We start from the raw sequence: 6,976 nt of genomic DNA, 5'->3' as shown, positions 1-6,976 counted from the left end.
GTTGTCAATTGTTTCACTTCAAATCGACCAGTTTAACTTGAGCTTTGCTGTAATGGACGAAAATTGAAAAAAAATCAATATTTAATATTTGATTACCGATGAAATATGATTCCGTTTGTTCCGTAATTAGATGTTTTGCTGTTTATCCTACACCACCGAATGGAACAGCCCCCATTGCTAGAGATATTATCTTTACTACATTAAATATAGAATATTTTTGGAATATACGGAGACGTACACACAGGTCAGTTGTTGGCGCTATACTATCTCAGCTTTCTAATTTGTGATTTCAGCGCAAACGAGAGTTGATATTTAAAAGTGATATAAAGCCCATTTGCCTAATGAGTTGCCAGGGGAGGATAGCGCTTGTTTTGTCTCTATTTCTGGTTATATACTCGATGGTCGTACCACATCCAAGAAAGAAAACATCGCTTACTAAATTCGTACTACTGTTAATCGAAGTTATCGAAACTTACTAATTTACCGCCCAGATCGCTTTCCTTTCTCACAATTTGCATTCCCTGAATATTTTCGCTAAATTAATATATTCAAAGCGGAATTGCATTTTAACGACATTAAAAAGTCTTTTGCAGCTCCGTAATTAGACGGTCCCGTGGGACTCATTAAGGTGATCATGTCGCGAACCACTTTAAAACGACCTTTCAGGTGGCAAGGGGGGGTCTTATTTATATTCCGTAATTTGATGTTCATTCAAATGCAGTAGACGATGTTCATTAGTTTATTTGTCAAGTGGTGCTGGTGTCATTTTCACGCATCGAGTATATAACCAGAAATAGAGACGAAATGTCATTTAATTTGTTTGGAAACTATTCTGCCATAACATTACTGTGACAACTGCGCTCCGATTGGCCAGCCCGAATTCGAAACAATTGACGGATGTCGTCAATTGTTTCACATCAAATCGACCAGTTAACTTGAGCTTTGCTATAATGGACGAAAATTGCAAAATCTAATACAATGAAATTTGATTTCGTTTGTTTTGTAATTAGATGTTTTGCTGTTTTTCCCCACACCACCAAATGGAACACCATTGTCAGACATATTATCTTTATTACAATAAATACAGAATATTTTTGGAATATACGGAGACGTATACACAGGTCAGTTGTTGGCGCTATCTATATTTCAGTGCAAACGAGAGTTGATATTTATAAGTGATGTATCACTGATGAGATACCAGGAGTGTAAGGCCCATATTTCGTCTCTATTTCTAATTATACCTTCGATGTTTGCACGTGTTATTTATATCGACTACGTTTCGGTTATGAAGGGTAAACTCCTAATTACACGACGCGCAGGTTTTAGAGACCGCCCGGTTACCACGCTTTTCCGTACATTAATTGCGAATCTGAATTCTATTTACTAGGCAAAATATTTAAATTCCTTGGGATAATACAACCGCGCGACCGCCACGTAGTCCAAAGATAAGCCAGCGTCGCCCGCGCGCTCGAGGTGCTATTTAAGTTCAAACGTAAAAGCTAGCGCAAAACACAGCAGGGTAGTTATCCGTTCATTGAGAGAGGCCATGGTGGAGCGAACAACTTGACCTTAAGTCTCGTCTCTCAGTGGGGAGATGATAATCTCGCCACTAAAACGCAAGCCTGTCTGTTTTCTGCTAAAAGAAATCAATGTGGTCTGACTCCCACTTTTCGGGGTATATATGTATCTCTTACCGACAACCTGGATGTCCTTGGCATAACATTGAGCGCAACCCTTGAGCAAAAGAAACTGGGTATCCTTAATAAGGTTAAGCGATATTTCACCCCTGGATAGCTCTTAACTTTATATGAAGCACAAGTCCGATCTTGCATGGAGTGCTGCAGTCACCTATGAGATAGCTAGCGAAGCATCAACTTGAGACACTTGATTGGATTGATCGCAGAGCCTGGAGACTTATTGGTGACGATAAGGTCGAATCTAAACTTCATAGCTTAGCCCACCGGCGCAGTGTTGCCCGTTTGTCGGTTTTTTACAGAATATATTTCGGTGAGCGTGCCCATGTGCTCCATTAGTCCCGCCCGCCCCCTTTTACCATCGGACATCCAGGACGTACGGCGGGATACCACACTTACTTGGTCGATATTCCCTTCAGGCGGACTAAGCGCTATTCATCATCTTTTATTACGCGCACAGCCCAGGAATGGAACTCCCTGCCTACGACTGTGTTTCCGAACTCATACAACTCGGGTTCTCGTCCTATTTTTGCTCCAGGGCTAGGTAGTGGCCAAGAGCAAGTCCATTTAATTTAAAAAAAGCTAAATAAATAGAGCGTATTTTGCCATAACAGTTAGATGCACGCGGTCACTGTGCGGCGACCACGCGGTCTCCGTGAGATCGATTAAATTCGTGACGAATAAACACGCCCTTAATAATATATATTTTTTTGTGATTTAGACGTGAACCGTACATCTCGCACCCGACTCACATCTGCTCTCTGTGTGTTTCATGCTTTAAAGCTCTGAGTGTAACTTCAACTGCTATGGACAGCCGTGTCTTTTTTTTATTAATGAATGGTTTGTAAGATAGTAGTGTCAATTCTGTCAGTATAATATATACAGAAAATTTGTTCAGTGACTATGATGGAGTATCAAAGAGATTTTTGCACTAATTGATCCATAGAACAAAAGAGACGGGACACATTAGACGACACAAATTGTTAGTAACATGTTGGTATTGTAGCCGCCAGACCCAAGCAGAATATGATGAGGATCTCGACGAGCTCGTAAAATTAAAACACGATTTAAGTTGACTGTAATATATTGGCAATAGGTAGCCAGTTTACAGGAGTAGTGCCATTGATCGCTAAACAGTTGTGGTTTCTTATAGAAGTACAATTCAAAAGTGAACGTCCTTTTTGACCTTTTAGAGTTCATACAAAAGTTCGTTAAATTGTAGTACGGATGAAATAAAATGTATGTGGTGTTAGTTGATTGGTTCAAAATAGACGCCTACGTAATCTGCCCTTGACGAGCGTTTACTTACTGCTTTGAAAGTTATATTAAATTTTATTACAAAAATTCTGTTGCGTGCGCAACAACTATGCATATACAATATGTGCAAACATTATTGACTTACAATTATATGGACGTCGGGTCCGCGCTAAAAAGTGTCCGAACTTATAGGGCGTTAAAATCGTATACAGAGCGTCATTCACGCTTTAGTCTTCGTTTGTTCGACTGACAGCGAAGCAAGCAAAATTAGACAGTACTGCGATGACATTACAATTTAAATCAACGTTCTAGCTTTTTCATATTCCTTTACATGTCACTACGTTTAAATAGGTTGACTTGGGACATTTTTTTCGTGGTTTTTGTATTAGACCCGTCGTCCATTTATTTGTAAGTGGCAAACATAGTGTTAATACGCGAACAATATTTACAGGCGTGTCGTTTACCACCATGCAGCGCACCACTTGTTCGTCTCGTCACATGTTATCCTAAAAAAATCGAGTTGTTAAGTTTCAGTCGATCTTAAAATTAAATCGATATAACGCTAGGCCACCTCTCTAAAGGTACGTTTGTATCAATTAGATACAATAGGCGCTATGTAGGAAGTAATAAGGTGTTATTTTCGATATTATATTATTATAAGATTATAGATAATGCACATTGCCTTCCTTGAGCTTTATTATATGGCATGGGCAAGTTATAAAAAGTCTCAGAGTTTTGAACTAAAAGAATTCCGCGAAGAGAGCGTGACATGGCAAAGTTGCCAACTTTTTGCGGCTTGCGCCCTTGTTCCCAGGCCTAACAACAGGGAGGGATCAAGGGTATAACGATATGGTGCCTTGATGTTTACGGGTCCACGTATACTACAATAAATACTTCAATCATTCGTTACGTTTATTTTTTTATTGTTTATGTATATATAATATACATGTAACAAGTATTAACTTTTTACTTATCGTTTACACTGCGTTTACTTCATCAGGATGGAGCAACGATTTATTTATGCGACAGCAGTGGCCTGCGATAGACTAATGATGATTAACTTGTAAAACTGGATATTTGAATTAAAGGCGCTATGAATGAATAATTAAGTTCAGGCTGAAATTATGAAAAATTGTGCGAAGATACGTTATCAAATTATTACTCTTAATTACTAATAAAAGTAGCGCCAGGCATTTTTTTTGCGAATCTAGCATTCAGCTCGTTTGGCATTTAGCATTTCTGGCGTAAAGCGTCAAAATGCATTTTCGTTATGAGTGAAACACGGTTTGTCAACGTAACTGTAGTGTTTTTCGTAACCCTTTGGTATAATAAACCCACATGTGGTCATACGTCGAAACTGTTTTCATCATATGAAAATCATAAAAATAATAAACTATATGGAACAAATTATGCATGTTATGTTAAAACAAATCTTCACACTTTTGTCCTGAAGATTCCTAGAAGATTTTCTAGATGTGCCGATTTTCCGATAATAAATTGATATAATCCAAAATAGCGTTTTTGGGAAACTGAAAAAAATCCTATGTTGCACCAGCCAAATGACAATATAAACATATATAAATGTATTTGATAAGAAAAAATCCACATTACTTTTATTAATTCAGTTTCCCAAAAATTTTATTACGAAGATTTTATTATAAAATGTGGACTCACGGGCCACATATCTGTTAACGAGCCTGAGTGTTCCTTCAGTTTTTACACTCCCCTTCAATCTCTACAGAGCATTTTTTGTGCGTCTATTCTCTCCCTTATTGTAGTTAGGTACTTTGATTCACCGCAATTATAAATATAACGCGGAATGCTGCCGATATTGATTTTAATTTAGTGAGACTCTAGGACTGAGTACGCGTTCAATTTTGTTGTTACTACGTACACTGTCCCATCTACGCGTCAAATACCGCTACAAAATCACATCTCTGTAGCGCACATATTTATTTTTATTTCCACTTTTATATGGTTACGGATCGGAATTCCTTGCCTGCAGATTTTACTTTCCCACGATTTTTTATTGTCCTCTTTGCTGGCCACTTATTTTTAAAATTTTGAATCCTTCTCGAATTCCCTTTTCGTTGACTAATCTCACAATTGTTTTATCCGACGTCATTCCCATCAAAATTCTTGAAACAAGACGATGTACCCATTAATCACAAATCACTTTCATTTCGTTATTATAAAATTTCACATCGATAGCTTTAAAATTATGTAGTTACGTATACCCCTTTGAGGTAAGTATTGTGTTATTTAGTTTTATAGGCAGGTAGTGTTTTGTAATAATTGTACTTTTCATCATTTCATTATTTGTTAATGCCTTTATTTTACTCTTTTATCATGTCTTACAATAAATCTTGTGGACCGAATCTATTGCATTCTCATTTCTCTAGGGCTAGGCCACACTGAACGCTATAACTTTGGCCTTTTCAAAGCGAGAATGAATAGGCTTTATTTAGATGTGCAAGCTTCATCATCGACCTCATCGTCACTTTCCATCAGGTCATAAAGGAAATGAAAGCTGCATAAAACTAGTGGACTTGTATATTTGGTAGTTTCTTAAGCAAGTTCACAAAAAATTCACTCACAAAATTTTACACTTCAAACCAAAAAACAAACCCCATGTCAATCAAAACAATAAAAAACAATTAAAAATACTAAAGAGTATGCAACATGTGCATGAATGAAACAGAAACTAGCCCGGTTAGCCAAGGCCAGCAGTGCCTGCCTTAGGTGAATAACCTGACCAGTTTCTTAGAGGGCCGATGAAGCAACCCTCCCGCAGTGGCTACGTCCACCACACTTACCACTCCATCCTTTATGCACGCTAATTACGGGTCGATAAGACCTCAAATGGCTTTGGTTGGCCGCATAACAGTGAAAGTGTTGATTCAATCACCTTGGAAAATATATATAGTAAAATTGAGGATGTACACTGATTAGTATACGGTGTGAAAACACGATTCCTTAGATTTTTCTCGATACAAAAAAAAACATAAACTCATATCGAAATTTTACAAGAAAACCGCTGCATTCACTAGGTTCTTTACATATACCAATAATATTTTTTTTATCAACGTAACTAAATAGAATACATATACATACGATATGCATTTTTCAAACGGCATTGATTGCGTTTCTAGAAAAATAAATTCTGTAAAGGAAGGTGGTTCTCTCTTCCGTGGGATAAGGTTACGCAGATCCAGGCAAGTGGAAACTGTTGTATGTCGCCAATATAATTTCACCCTATATAGGTCCGGGCAGTTGTTCCCAGACGGGACTCGACTCCTGGAAATCGTTCCGCAAGATGAAGTTTTTTCACCCAATATGAAATGTCAGTAGATCCGGGTAGCAGCTCCCAAGAAGGGACTCAACTCCTGGTTGCCTTACTGAGCTCTCTGTATTCTCAGCTTTCTCTTCACATTAACAAAATTGTGCTCGAGTAGTCACCATTAGAAGGAAAATCTTAACATCGCGATTCAGAAATAACGCCAAATGGGTCAATGCCATCTAGCGGATTCTCAGAGAATTAAAAGTGAACAATCTGGCTTAAGGCCGTCTATTACATAAAGTTGGTTTGTTACAATTCTGAATGAAAGCCGGTGTCTCTGACGCTCCCAAGCAAAATGAACCGTATTAGTTCGGGAGAAATTTGAATTCGATCTAAAGTAGCATCGATTCTAAAAAAACACCGGCGTCGCATATACAATCCCGTCGTCGCGTTACATACCGCTTTCTCATCTCTGGAGTACCATATATCCATCAGATTCAATCCGTTGAAAGTATGCAATAGAGGGCATATAGCAGGCAATAGCGGGCTGCAAAACAACGCCCAGGGGGCTGAGTGACCGCGAAAGGGTTGGGGTTGTCGATTTATTTCTATTACTCTTTGACCGCTCCAAGGGTGGCAACACAATGAACACTAAATTTAAAGTTTGTTCAAAAAAAGCCGACCTCAAAATTTTATGGAATTACATCTATTTGCCAAGTTTTATTGAAATTTATTAGCGGAAAGT

The sequence above is a fragment of the Hyposmocoma kahamanoa genome, unplaced genomic scaffold (genome assembly GCF_003589595.1).
Source record: "Hyposmocoma kahamanoa isolate Upper Pololo Valley unplaced genomic scaffold, ASM358959v1 65, whole genome shotgun sequence".
NCBI classification, from domain to species: domain Eukaryota; kingdom Metazoa; phylum Arthropoda; class Insecta; order Lepidoptera; family Cosmopterigidae; genus Hyposmocoma; species Hyposmocoma kahamanoa.
Note: the sequence above shows the minus strand (reverse complement) of the source record.